The sequence below is a fragment of the Equus quagga genome, chromosome 9, assembly GCF_021613505.1.
Source record: "Equus quagga isolate Etosha38 chromosome 9, UCLA_HA_Equagga_1.0, whole genome shotgun sequence".
In the NCBI taxonomy this organism is placed as follows: domain Eukaryota; kingdom Metazoa; phylum Chordata; class Mammalia; order Perissodactyla; family Equidae; genus Equus; species Equus quagga.
The window spans coordinates 3,160,875-3,176,339 of NC_060275.1; the positions used below are offsets into that span (position 1 = coordinate 3,160,875).

Here is a 15,465-nt window from a genome sequence, read left to right on the forward strand (position 1 = left end):
CAACTACATGTTTCCGTGCTCCAGGAGGACAGGGGTGGATCATTCTAAGATTTCACTGGTGCGAGAGAGGCCCAGCAGGTAGAATTCCAGGCAGTTTTCCCAAATGGTCACATTACACACACAGACATGACCACCATCCTCTTTAACTGTTCACCCTTCCTGCCACCCAGAACTCAAATTCTCTATCAAAATTAAACAAAAACTGATTGCTCAAAGACAAGAAATTGTTTGAGCAGCTTTGTTTTCCTTGACAAAAATTTGAAGGGTTTCAAAAGCAATTTAACTCTTTACATAGATTCTAAATAGTATATAATAATAGCTTTCTATCTTCCACCCCAAAAATAATAAAGCCTATCTCAGAGTCGCACAGATTAAATAAGATAATGCCTCCGGACGCTATAGAGACCAGAGCCTACCAACAATTTAGAAGCACAGCCATCTCTGCAATGCTCATCCTTCCTACTCATGTCCTACCCCTCAACCCATAACCATATTATTCCATAACTACTTTCAGGCCTGGTTTGTAATAACTCGGGACTAGAAGAGCTATCCTACAAAATGCTCTTCTCCCCAGACCAGGCTCAGCAATCAGGCCAGTCAGCTAAATCTTAATGGCAAAGGTCTGTCCTCATCCCCAATCTCAAGAACTTAAGTTGACCTCATACAAAATGCCTCTCTATGATATGACACCAAGTTCCAACAAAACCTATCATTGCATGGGTTTAACTCAAATTTGCACCTCCTGACTTAAACACTTAAGCACTGTGCATTTAACAGCTTTCCATAAATCTTGATAAGGCATTTTTAATGTTAAAATAAGAAATACATCAGTTTCAGCTTCTAAAGTAACTGAGCTAACCGCAGACTTTTTATCTGCATTTATTTTTACATTTTGAATAAAAACCTTTCCAAAATAGAGCTGATCTCCCTATCCTCTGCTCTCAACAGGCACTAGCCTCAGTTCCCTGTTTCCATCACCCCCCACAATCCTCCAAGAACCTCGCTCTCTAACCACGTCACCATTCTGCTCCCACTTTTTCATCCTCTGATATCATAATGCCCTCCCAAGTCACCAAGTAGAGCTTCGGGTCTGATAGTTGCCCCTACTTCAAACTGGTACCACTTTGGCTAAACTCTACCATTCTTTCTCCTCTTTTCTACTTCTTTCTTACTCCGCCTTTCCTGTCTCCTGTTTTCTACTGCTCCACCCACATTTGTCAGCACTCAGGCTTTAACACAGCTAGACTTTTTCAGGTAAAACTCAGAAGTGTTTGGGCCCCGAATCCTTCCTGCTTCATCATTTATCTCCAAAGCCTATATAAGGCCTGGAACATAATATGTGCCTAACAAATGTTTGCTAAATATTTGGAGATGAGATAAAAGCTAGTAACATTTTTGGTCTCTTCTCAGTTGTCTGAAGCTCTCAAGACCAATATTTCTAATCCCTACTTTTACAGTGACTCATGCCCTCCACCTCAGAGCTACCTAAGCTAGATTTAATATTTTTGCAGCTTGTTAGGTATCCACTAACTATTCTTATTTTGTAAATATATACCTTAGCCTTGGTTGTTCCTAGGAGCCAGCTCAACTGTATGTACAGTATTTCCTTTGTAGAATCTCTCTCCTGGGTTAACAGCATCAGCCATCAGCACCTGCCTTCCTCCAGGAGGGAACAACATCTGTCAGCTCAAAAGTGCCCGCACCGAGGAGGGGGTAGTATCAGGGAAAACTCTTGCACTTTCCGAATTGTCCCTATTATCTAGTCAAATGTATTTACTATTAAGTAGGTTCTCATTTGGAAATGAAATGTGTTCACATGGAAACATAATCCTCAAAATGTATTCAGTGGTAAAGCAGTATGTTCTAGATGCAATAATTTCCTTAAAAAACGGAGGGGGGGCAGAGCTATCCCACGCATTTGCCTGTATGTGCAGTAAATATCCCTGTAAAACTGTAGGAAAAAATAATCGCATTGGTTGCCTGTATGAAATCTGACTGGGGAATAGGACTGGGAAAGGCGACTTCCCTACTTTTAAATTTTGAACCATTATAATGTATTACCCATTCAAAAAGAATTAAATTAAGTAAGAAATAAAATTACTTGGAAGAAAAGGTGAGTCCTACAGTCCACACCCTTGCTGTACAGCTTAGGAAACTAAGACCCCAGCGAAATTAAGCTACTTGGTCAAAATCACACAATCGGCCCATGGCAAAGCTGGGAGTAATTTTCAACTCACAACTCAGGCCCTCCTAACCAATCAGGCTTCCACGCCTCTTAAGTTCATAGTTTCTGAGATGAGACTCCGGTTTCCACCTCGAGCCTAGCAGAAAAACAGCAGACGAACCAGGATTTTATCGACAGCATTTTACACCAATTGTAAGCGTAGGATTCTTTATGTTCTTTCAGTACGAAATACATTCAACCAAGAGCCAAGTACCCTCGTTGTCAAAAGCATGAGTAGTTTCAATGAGACACTTAAAGAGTCCAAAGCACTGGTACTGGTACCATGATAAATGGTATGAAGCATGTCTTGGACAGCCTTAAAGGCAGATACTTGCTCAGAAACTCATTAAATGGTCCTAATAGAGTCAGGTCACTCATATTCGCGCTGCAATTATTTCCAGGAACAAGTTCACCTTTACCTGGGTGTGCTTTCAATGCCCATTTTGTCAGTATTTGTATTTGTGTGACGTCTTCTTCTTATGCCTCATATTCCTACATTTTCTCTCATTATTTTTAAAATAATTATCAAGGCTCTTTCAAATATTTGCTTTTATTCACTGTAAATTATTTATAAAGAAAGACTTCAAACTCAGGTAGATATATATTCAGAAACGACATACACATTATCCAAATTTAACAAAACTACTGTATGTTAAAATTAGAATAAATCCTCAAGTATCTATAGCCTCAGCTTCTGGCTAAATCACAGACTTCTAGGCTCAAAGTCTGAAACAGGGCCTTTCTGAGAATGATCCAGCAGTGTACTACTGCTGAGTATAATGCTTCCTTTGACAATGCAAAAAATTAATTATATATATATATATATCTATAATAATCTGTCATTCTGTTCGCTGCCAATATTCTATTTACATCTCCACAGACACACAATTTATGTTAGCACTGCAACAACAAGCAAGTAGAGCGAAGGGGCGCCACGGAGCATTGTGGACGGCCCAGCCCAAGATGCAGCCCCAATTTCCAATAAAACATGTACACACAATACATACTATTTTTAATGTCTATGTCTGAAAAGTGGTGTAACTTTTTAAGTTAAAATATGAGTTACAGGTCACAGAGTAGGGAGACGGTGAGGAATGCAGGACCGTGAGCCACACGACTTAGGGGTCGTCTCAGTCCTGCCAAGTGCTGAGCGAGTTCTCTGCAAACCAGACTGTCACTCAGCTCAATTCTTCACCCAAAGATGAGCATGATTTCCATCCTGCCTACCCACGGGGTTGAAGTGAAGATCCAAGTTATAGCAAATGTACAACAAAAAATACCCACCAGTACTGCTAGAATTAAAGAGACAGACAAAACCAAGGATTGAGGAGGATATGGAGCAACTGGAAGTCTCACATACTGCCAGAAAAGAGGGAAAATCGCTACAATGACTCAAAAACTATTTGGCAGCATCAGCCAAAGCTGACCACATGCAAACCTCGTAACCCGGCAATTCTACTCCTGGGTATAGCCCTACAGAAATGTGAATATAAGTGCACCAAAAAGACATGTTTACAAATGCTCACTGAAGTGCTATTTTTAACACCCAGCAACTAAAAATAATGCAAATGCACTTCAACATAGAATGGGTAAATAAATGGGAGCAGTTCACATAATGGAATACCATATAACAGAAAGAATGAACAACCTACTTCTAAACACAATAATGTAGCAAATCTCACATAGTGACCAAGAGAAGTCAGACATAAGGAAACATTCTGTATGATTTCATCTTATAAAGTTCAATAAATGGGCGAGACGTTGTTAGACTTCAGGATAGTGGTTTGTCTTATGAGGATGGGTATTGATTGGATGGAGCACAATGAGGACTTCCAGGGTGCTGTTAATGCCCCATTTCTTAACACAAGCAGTTACATGTGTGTGTGTACATGTATATATGTGGGTTATAATAATCATATATATATGTTTGTGTGTGTGTGTATATGATTACTATAACCCATATAACCTAGGTGCTGATTACATGAGTTGTGAAGATTCTCTGAGCAGAACACTGCATTTTCTACATCTATATAAAGTTTACTTAAAAGGAAATTGCTATAATATACAACTTTCTTTTGTATTCCTGTCTTTTCCTCTAGATTTGGATCAACTAACTACGCCTAGCCTCCTTGGTAAACAAAGTTTCACTAGAACATGGCCACACTCATTGGTTTATGCATTATCTAAGGCAGCTTTCAGCCTACAGTATATCTGGGTAGTTACAGACACAGACCATATGACCTAAACATTTACCATCCGGCCCTTCAGAGAAAAGTTTGCCAACTCCTACCCTAGATAGCAAACCACGATTCCACACCAGCCAGCCATCACTACTGCAATCCCTGGAATTTCCATTACATTCCACACTCCTCGGCACCACAGTGAAGTCCCCAGAGTGACAAAGGCATTAAGGGTTTATATATCCCATGCGTTATTCTCTACAGTAAACAGCCTTAATATTTACTTAAGTATAATCTCTTTAAAGCCAATAAAGACCTTTGTCTTAGTTGTGGGATAGAAAGACTGGATGCTCTCCTAAATAATAATCTTCAGAAAATTAATACGATAAAGGCGGGTGTCTACTTCACTCCTCTGCCTAACACTTGTGTACTTTGCATCTTTTTACCCAGTCCACCAAATGTTCTCTGCTAAGCATTTTCAAGCTGATAAATGCAATAATGAGCATTAAGGCCGTGGTTTGCAGCACACTGCTGAGCAATTCACAATATTTCCTAGAAAGGTGCAGAGCGTTTTCTAAGCATATCAAGTGTGCCCCTAGGAGTTTGTGAGGTCATTTTAGGTAGCACAAGAATAACTTACAATTTTAATGGCTATTTATTTATTTTAAAGTGTCTTACTTGTATAATGTATACTTGACACTTTACATTATTAAGTATAATATAAGAATAGCGAGGTATTGGCAGAGGGATAGACACCTAGACTAATGGAATAGAACTGAGAATGCAGAAATGAATCTATTCATCCATCATCAATTCATTTTCAACAAGGGTACCAAGACAATTAATGGGGAAAGAGCAGTCTCTTCAACAAATGGTTCGTGGACAAGTAGACATCCACATGTAAAACAACAAATTTGAACTCTCATCTCAACACATACAAAAATTAACTCAAAATGGATCAAAGACTTCAATTTAAGAACTAAAACTATAAAACTCTTAGAACATAGGAAAAAAGCTTAATAACTATGAATTTGGCAGAGGTTTCTTAAATATGACATCAAAAGCACAAGTAACCAGGGGCCAGCCCAGTGGCACAGGGGTTAAGTTCACATGTTCCGCTTCAGCGGCCTGGGGTTCACTGGTCTGGATCCCGGGTGCGGACATGGCATGGCTTGGCCCGCCATACTGTGGTAGGCATCCTACATATAAACTAGAGGGAGATGGGCATGGATGTTAGCTCAGGGCCAGTCTTCCTCAGTGAAAAGAGGAGGATTGGCAGCAGTTAGCTCAGGGCTAATCTTCCAAAAAAAAAAAAGTACAAACAACCAAAGAAAAAGTAAATCGGGCTTCATCAAAATCTAAAACTTTTGTGCATCAAAGGATGCTATCAAGAAAATGAAAAGACAAACTAAAAAAATGGAAGAAAACATCTGCAAGTCAATTATCTGATAAGGATCTAGTATCCAGGATATTTAAAGAATTCTTACAACAACAACAAAAAAAACCAATTAAAAAATGAGCATGAGCAACATATTTGAATAGACATTTCTCCAAAGATATACAAATGGCCAAGGAGTACATGAAAAGATGCTCAATATCATTAATCATTAGGGAAATGCAAATCAAAACAATGAGATACCATTTCACACCCACTAGGATAACCAAAATGAAAATAGTAACAGAAAATAACAAGCCTTGCTGAGGATGCAAAGAAACTGGAACCTTCATTCATTGCTGGTGGGCATCTGAAATGTCATAGCTGCTGTGAAAACAGTTTGGCAGTTCCTCAACAAGTTAATTACTATATGACCCAGCAATTCCACTCCTAGGTATACACCCAAAAGAAGACAGGTGTTCAAACAAAAGCAAATACACAAATGTTCACAGCCGCTCTATTCACAATAGTCAAAAAGTTAAAAAACATTAAGTCCATCAACAAACGAATGGATGCACAAACTGCGATGTATCTACACAATGCGATACTGTTCAGGTATAAAATGGGATGTCATACTGATGCAGCTACAGCATGGATGAAGCTTGAAATGGTATGCTAAGTGAACGGAGCCAGGCACAAAAGGCCACATATTGCCCGATTCCACTTATATGAAAGATCCAGAATAGGTAAATCCAGAGACAGAAAACAGATGAGTAGCGGCCAGGGGCTGCGGGGAGGAGGGACATGGATGGAGTGAATGCCTTATGGGTGCAGGGATTCTGTTTGGAGTTACGAGAAGTTCTGCTACTACATGATGGTGCTGTTGCAGAACTCTGTGAATGCACCAATGCCAATGAATTGTGTACTTTTCAATGGTTACAATGGTAAATTTTATGTTATGCATATTTTACCACAATATATTGTCTTTGAGGTCTAAGACTATACATAAAGTACATAAAAACAATACTCACAAAAGACAGGGGAAGGGAGCAGTAATTAGAATTAAAATGCTCTAACATCCTACAATTTCCTGGCAAGTGGTAAAAATATTTATATTAAATTATAATATGTCAAAGATCATATCATATTCTCAAGGTAACCACTAAAAGAATAATAAAAAAGGGGACAGCCTGGTGGCACGGCACTTAAGTTCACACTCTCTGCTTCCGGGGCCTGGGGTTCACTGGTTCAGATCCTGGGCATGGACCTATGCACTACTCGTCAAGCAATGCTGTGGCAGGCATCCCACACATAAAGTACAGGAAAACGGGCACAGATGTTAGCTCAGGGCCAACCTTCCTCAGCAAAAAAAGGAGGATTGGTGACAGATGTTAGCTCAGGGCTAATCTCGCCCCCCCCAAAACAAAAAAGAATAGTAGAAGAATGCATATGTAGCAGGTTAATGGAAAGAGATAAGCACCATTTTAAAAATAGTGAGCCAAAAGAAGTCAAGAAGGAAAAGGGAGTATAAAATGATGAATCAAGTAGAAAACTAAAAGTGATGTCAGATGCAAACTCCAATTTATCAAGCACTGCCTAAAATGTAATTAGATTCAACGTGTCAATTAAAAGACGAAGATCATGAGGCTGTACTGAAAAAAAGAAAAAGGAGAAAGAAAAGCCAACTATGTGCTATTTACAAGTGACATAACTTCTATAAAAGGACAGAAAGACTGAAAAGAAAAGGGTAGATGAAGAAATACGACTGGAACTCTCATCAAAGCAGTGGTGGGAGAGCCGTACAAACACCAGACAAAGGAGAGTTTATGGCAAAAAGCCTTACTAGAACAAAGCAGGTATTTCATAAGGAGAAAATGTTCATATACCAGGGAGATAGGACATCTTTAAATTTATACGGTTAGTAACACAGCTTCAAAAGATAGAACGTAAAGATTGACAGGAAACAAGGATAAATAGATAAATTTACGATCATAGCAGGAGACTTTAATACAATTTTTAATACAATTTACTACAATTTTGTGAGTAACAGGAAAAAAAAAGATACAATACATAGTCTTTTCAAATGCACATAAAACATTTACCAAATCTGAGCATAAAACATGAAACAAGTCTCAGTAAGTGTCAAATGATAATAAAATAATTCAAGCTTTATTCTCCAACATTAAATGAAACTAGAAATCAATAATGAAAGAAAGTAATTTAAAGAGTTCTAAATGTTTGGTAATGAAGCCACAACTTTTAAGTAACTTATGAGTCAACGTAGAAATCATGATAGAAATTAGAAAATACTTTATTTAATGAAAATAAAAATATACCATATCAAAACTTTTAGGATACACTTAAAAATGGGCTAATAAAGATAGCCTTAATGCACACAAGTGTAAATGCATATATTAAAAAACAAGAAAGGCTGAAGATTAATTAAGTATCCATATCAAAAAGTTAGAAAAAAACAACAGGAAATCAAACATAAAGTAGAAGGAAGGAAATGATAAAGAGAAGGAATTAACTGAATATAAAACCAACATTCATAAGTTGAATTGAAAGCCAAAACTTGGGTCTTCAAAAAGATTAATAAAATTGATAAACCCCGGTAAGACTAAGAAAAGAAAAGGCACAATTTCTACTATCAGGAAAAAGAGGAAGGCTGCCACTAACTATAGCACCTAGAGGCACTGAAAATAAATAAAAGTGAGTAGTATGAAAAAGTTTATGCTAATTTTAAATTTAGATGAATTCTTAGAAAAACAAAACCGACACAAGGAGAAATAGAAAATTTGAGTTATCCTGTATCTATTTAAGAAAATGAACCTGTAACTTAAAAATTTCACCCAAAGAAATCTCAAAATCCCCAACGGGGAAGTCTACCAAAGATTTAAAAACAACGTAATGGCAATCTTAATTTACAGGTCAATCTGTTTCATAAACATAGATACAAAAACCAAAGTATTTGCAAATCAAACCTAGATATACACAAAAAGGTTAACATCACAACAAGTTTAGTTTATTCCAGGGAGGTAAGTTTGGTTTAACATTACAAAAAAAAATAATATAATTCACCTCAACAGAATAAAAAAGAAAAATTACATGATTATCACAATAAATGCAAAATAAACGTGATACAATTCAATACTCATTCATGATTAAAAATGCTTAGCAAAACAAGAGTGAAATTTATTGAATCTGATAAATAATATGTACCCCAAAAAGCCTACAATAAGCACCCTTCTTAATAATACAGAATAACTGAATAATTCTCTTGGAGTTGGGAACAAGCCGAAGACGTCTGTCATCCACTGCACTTAGTCATCACCAGAGTTCTCATCAGTTGAAGGGGCAAGAACAAAAGTAACAGAAGGGATAAGGACTGGAAACGAAGGGATAAATCTGTCAATACTAACAAATATGATCAAGCAGAAAATCCACAAGAATCTACAGATAAAGTATTAGAAATAGTAAATGAATATGTAAAAGACACTGGATACAAGACTAATTTTTAAAAATCAATTGTATTTCTATAATCAGCAACATATAGAAACTGAAATGTTTAAAACACTATAAACAGTGGTACCAGAAACCACCAAATACCTAGGACTAAACCTAACAATATATGTATAAGTCCCCTGCCTTGAAATTCTAAAACACCGTTGAGAGAAAACAATGAGGAAGTAAATCATCAACAGGACACATCGGGTTCACAGATTCAGACTTGATTGTAAAGATGTTAATTCCACCCAAAGTGATCTGCAGATTCAGTGCAACTCAAGCAAGATCCCAGCAAGTTTTTTGATGAAAAGGTAATCATGAGAAGGAAAACCAAAGCAGAGGACTCACACTTATACTACTAGATACCAAAACTCAGAATAAAAGTAATTAAGACAGTATGAAAGTGAGTAGGCAGAAACAAAAACCAATGGAAGAGAACTGAGTGCAGAAACAATTCTTCACCTATACAGTAACCTGATTCACAACAAAGCGGATACCGCAGTACAGCAAAGAAAGGATTGTCTTCTCAACAAATAGTTTGGTTTAACTAGATAACCACATGTGAAAAAAATCCTCACCCTTCCATCATAAACAAAACTCAATTTCAGATGGGATGTCAATCTAAAGGTGAGAAGTAAAACAATAAAAGCTTTTAGATGAAAACACAGGAAAATGTCTTTGTGTCCTTACAATTGTCAAAAATTCTTTAAACAGTTCCCAAAAGTACTAAGCATAAAGGAAAGTACTGATAAGTCGGGCAACGTAAGATTAGGCACTTCGTTCATGAAAAGATATTCTTAAAAGAGTGAATGAGAGGGTACAAAGAACTTATATACAGTATATATAAAGAACTCCTATAAATCAGTAATAAAAAAGACATACGACTCTTCACCAAACATATACAGATGGCAAATAAGCATATGAAAGGATGCTCAACATCATGTGACATAAGGGAATTGCAAATTAAAACAAGGAGATGCCCACCCACATCTATTAGAATGTCTAAAATCCAAAAAAATCAATACCAAATGCTGGATGTAGAGCGACAGGAACTCTCTTGCTAGCAAGAACGCAAAATGGTACAGTCACTTTGGAAGAGTTTGGCAATTTCTTACAAAGCTAAACATAGGCTATACGATCCAGCAATCATGCTCCTCAGTATTTACCCAAATGAGATGAAAATTTATGTCTACTCAAAAATCTGCACACAAAGGTTTACAGCAACCGTATTCATAATCACCAAAAACTGGAAGCAACCAAGATGTCCTTCAAAATGTAAATACATACATAAACTGTGATAAATCCATACAGCGGAATATTATTCAGCAATGAAATGAGCTATCAAGTCATGAAAAGACATAGAGGAATCTTAAATGCATGTTGCTTAGGAAAAGAAGCCAACCTGAAAAGGCCACCTACCATATGATTCAGACTACAGGACCTTCTAGGACAGGCAAAACTACCGAGACAATGAACCCTAATGCGAACCCTAATGCGAACTGTGGACTTCAGTTAATAAATAATGTATCAAAACTGGTTCATTAATTGTTACAAATGTACCACACAGTTAAGGACAGGGGAGACTGGGAGGGGGGAAACAAGAGGTATACAGGAACTTAGTACTATTTGCTCAATTTCGTGTAAGCCTAACACCAATCTAAAAAATAAAGACTACTAACAAAAAAAAAAACCAAAAAAATTTTCAACCCAGTAGAAAAACAGGAAAAGACTTAAGAGCTTCATAAAAGAGAACAAGTGGCTACCAAACATGAAAACCTTATTAGCACAGAACTGCAAATTAAAAATCAAAACGAGATAACACTACACATTACCATAAAGGGTACACTGCTACAAGGACAGACGACACAGAGTGCTGCAGTGACTACAGAGCAACTGGAACTCTCATACACTGCTGACAGGAGAGTGAACTGCACAATCACGCTAGAAAACTGTTCGGCAGTGTCCACTATGACCCACAAATGCACAAAAGTTCCTACAGCACTTATTTGTAAAAGCCAGAAACTGGAAATCACCCAAATATCTATAGTAGAAAGGATAAATCAAATGACAGTGTTCGTATAATGAAATACTATACAACTATGGAAATGAACACATTTCTGCTATATAATAGGGATAATCTCATAAAAACAAATATTGAACAAATGAACCCCAAAACAAAAAGGTACATACTGTGAATTCAATTCAGTTCAAAAACAGGTAAAAGTGATCTGCGGTATCAGAAGATGACAGTGCGGGGGGCAGGGAGGGCGGGAGCAGGCAGCCGCAACTGGGAGGGAATGAGAGGAACTTTCAAGGTACTGCTCATGTTCCAGGCCCTGGTTACATACGAAAATTCCTGAAGCTCTTCACTTAAAATCTGTGCACTCTTCCATATAGATGTTCTATTCAATTAAAATAATACTCAAATACAATAATAAAGAGGTTTAAAAAAATACACATTTCTGGTTTCTCTTAAAAAATCATAAGCTATGGCAATAATTGAACAGAGGAGAGCAGGAGCCTGCCCTGTGGACACACGAGCTCTGGGATTCTCCACAACCCCCAGAGCCAGCCACCAACTGCTACTGTCACCTTCAGCTGCTTCCCTAGGTTGCACTACCCGTTTGCCCCACAGACAACTGAGTTTTTTACCTCTGTATTGAGCACTGAGTCTCTTTACACAGCTTATTAGATTACATAAATTCTCAACTTTAATACACGACAGCAACAGTTTTCAACCACGCTGAGAGAAATTTTAGGGGAAGGCCCCTCAGAGGTGCAGGCTGTCTCTGAATCCCTCACCCTCCCTCTCAACCAGCACAGCTTTGCGGTAGGCCAGGTTCTCAGCCTCGACCACGCCATGGAGCCACCTGCAAGCTTTTGAAGCAGCAATGCCTGGGTCCCACCTCAGAGGCTCAGATGTAACTAGACTCGGGCAAGGCCTTGCCATCAGGAGATTTCAAAGCTACCAGGGGGTTCCATAACTGCTCCAAGGGTGAAATCTACCACTTGAGGCCTTGCTGTAACATTTCACATACCGGAGTCCTACAATTAAAAAGGAGTTTGAAAGCACTAATTCCTTGAGCACAAAGACAGTCTTGCACACAGGCACAAGCAAAGACCCTGATATACAACAAGTATTATCAAAAACTGCTAAATCGACTTTATCTAATGAGGAATTATGGGTTAGTACGGTTTTCCCAGGCTATTTTGCATCAAAGAACAAGATTTTTGAACCCATGTTAACTCACTACTTGATTCCAGGATCATAAAATCTTTAGATTTTGTGTTATCTAATCACACTTTCCTTAAAACACTAAACAGTCCAAGTTTCTGCCTACCTAAAAAGTCCAATGATGGAGAGGACAGGGTGCTCCTTTAAGAAGAAATCTTTTCATCCTTGGATACCTGACATCGTTAGGAAGTTATTAAGCAGTCTGTCTCCCCTTAACTGTTACCCACAACAGTATCTAGTTTTGCCCACAGAAGCATACAAGTCACCTTAAAAGCTGAGTACTATATCTCCCCTGCCTTGTAAAACACTGAAGTGCTCCCACTTGTAGCTTACTCTAGCAGTCTCCTCCCCTTGGAGGGAAGAGTACAGAGTTCTTGAATCCACTCAAGAAAATCTAAGAGGGCCTGAACTGGTGATCTGAGCAAGAAATGACTTGCTCCCTCATTTGGCTCAAGGTCTGCGTGTTTCAGGTCTCTGGAAATTAAGTATTACAAATATCCCTCCAACAGAAAACAGACGCCTAGCAGGAGGCCAACTGAAGGTCCAAGCTAGGGAGGAAAATTTTGCGCCACTCTGGAAAAAACAGTTGGAAGCCACGTAAGATTTCCAAATGTGGTTTCCATCAAGGTCACAATTTCTGCTTATTGAGAATAAACTAAAGGAACTATGAAGGAAAAACTTCTCTCTCTTATCTCTATGTCCCAGGATGCTGCCAGGCACAAAGCAAGTGCTCAGCAAATGCTGCCCCGTCAACTTGTTTACTTAGGTCCTAGGCTAACTGATTATCGCTTCAAGAAATGTTTCTGAGCAGGCCTACTCCTAGTCATTTCTCGAGGTTTCAGTTCCGACATCATTTTCTCTGGGGAAGCCTAGAATTCCAGTGCCCACTGTCTGCTGCCATGAGGGTTGCTACCATCACAGGACATGCACTGCCCTGGAGCCAAGGCAGAGACCCTGTCTGTGGTTGAATTCGGTATCCTGAGCCCCCAGCACAGTGCCCACATATCAAAGGAAGTGCTTTAAAATATTTTTTGAATAAATGCATTAACCCACATGTAGGGCTTTATATTTACCAAGAGAGAAAAATAAAATGCACACTTTGGACTCAAATGTAGATTCAAATCCCAACCCTGCCACTTACTAGATAGGTGGACCTGAGCTCACTTCCCAATGTGTAAAAATCCCCATCTATCTTTCAGGTTTTTCTTAGGAATAAAATCCATAATGAGTGACACTGAAAAGAAAACAATTTTGTATTATGAGAAACATTATTAAGAAAGTAAACTGAGAGAGCAACAGTCCTCAACCTTGGTCTCGGGATCCCTTTTCATTCTCAAATATTATTGAGGACCCCAAAGACCTTAATTTTATATAGGCCATATCTATTGATACTTGCTCTGTTAGAAATTAAAACTGAGCAACTTTTATATTTATTCATTTAAAAATAAATCTATTACACGTTAACATAAATAGATATTTTTATGAAAAATATATTCTCCCAAAAAATGTTAAAAAGTTTTCATTTTTACAAATCTTTTTAATGTCTGGCTTAATAGAAAACAGGCGGATCCTCACATCTGCCTCTGCATTCTCTGCTGCAACACCTTGTTTCTGAGTGAAATACAGAAGAGAACGCAGGTTGCTCCCATCCCCGCGCTGATTCGTGCTGGAAGCTCGGCAATTTTACCTCTAATTGCTGTTGCATGATTAGTGCAAACGGGAACCAAATCGTCTTAGTATCGTCATCAAAATATTGACCGTGCAGAGCCCTGGAAGCGTCTCCAGAACTGCGTGGCTCCGCGAACCACACTGACAGCCACTGTGGTAGAGGATGACTGGGGTGAGTGGGGAAAAGGCACTGTTAGGTTTGAGGAAGGCCTCTCTCAGGAAGGGGCACTGCAGTCTACAGAAGGAGCAACAGGAGGTGGCGTCTCCCCTTGAATAGAACAGGGAAGACTAACAAACGTGGCACCATCAAGGGACTAAAGGAGTGAACGCCAGATCGCGGCAAGAGAAAGGAGAGCCAGACACAGGCTGGAGGGGCTAACCCTGCAGGGGGGTGGCCTTCAGCCCAGGGAGGGACCCAGCGATGAGCTCTGCCGGGCGTGGCCCTGACTTCCACCTGAAGGACCCTGGGCTGGCGGGCCAGCCGGAGAGCTCGCGCAGAGGTCCCCCGGTGGGTGACACGACGGCTGGGCCGGGAGGTGACACCAGGGATGGAAGGACTGCGTGGGGCCAACTGGAAATACAAGTTTGCGGGAGAAGCTACAAGATTTAATTATGAGATGTCTTGGGGACTACAAGGAGAATTATTCTTAAGTTTGGGACTTGAAAAACCAAAGGACCAATGACGCCATTTGGAAAGATGGGGAGGACCGGGGAGAACAGGTTCCCCCCCTTACGTCGAGGCCAGCTTTGCGTGCTCTCCCTAAAGCCTTCCTGCAAGTCACGGGGAGTCCCTGCACCTCACACTACTTTCGGCAGGAGACACGTTAACAGAAATGTAAAGAGAGAAACACTGGGCAACACGAGGCCAAGGAAGGGGCGGGCGAGGCCGCGAGGTCCTCCTCGCAGGCCCCTGGGCCGCCGGCCGAAGCGCCGCAGCAGCACCGGCGGCGCCGCACCCCCGCCGGCCGGCGCCCGCCCCGCCGCGCCCCGCTCCCCGCCCGCCCGCGAGCCTGTCCGCCACGACGCGGGAACGCCTAGCGCGGCGCGTCCGGTGAGCGCTGTGAGCGCGGCGCCCACGCCTAGTCTTCACCTCTTTCCCCCTAAGCGCCTCGGGGGCGAAGCGAGACGCCGCGGCCGCGGGCTCCGGAGCCACCTCTCGCCGGGCTGGCAGTCCGCGCCCCGCCGGCGGCTGTCCTCACGGCCGGGAACCGCGCCCGCCGACGCCCGCAGGCCTCCGGGCCTCCCGCGGGACGGCACGCGGGGCCGGGGCCGCCCG

The 15,465-nt window shown here is 40.3% G+C and overlaps 1 protein-coding gene across 9 annotated transcripts in view; it reads right to left on the bottom strand.

Annotated features, from left to right (window-relative positions):
* The window catches only part of ZNF236 (zinc finger protein 236), a 114,627-nt gene extending 99,173 nt beyond the window's left edge, over positions 1–15,454 (bottom strand). For 3 of the 9 annotated variants that reach the window (XR_006890085.1, XR_006890090.1, XM_046671365.1), the window contains exon 1: positions 15,280–15,453. The gene's annotated coding sequence lies outside the window, so the exon portion shown is untranslated. Of the gene's footprint in view, positions 1–1,555; positions 2,267–12,627; positions 13,495–13,662; positions 13,756–14,208; positions 14,357–15,279 lie in introns of those variants that run through there. The other 6 variants (XR_006890089.1, XR_006890091.1, XR_006890086.1 and 3 more) reach the window with 5 other exon arrangements.
* Positions 15,455–15,465: the final 11 nt, after the last annotated feature.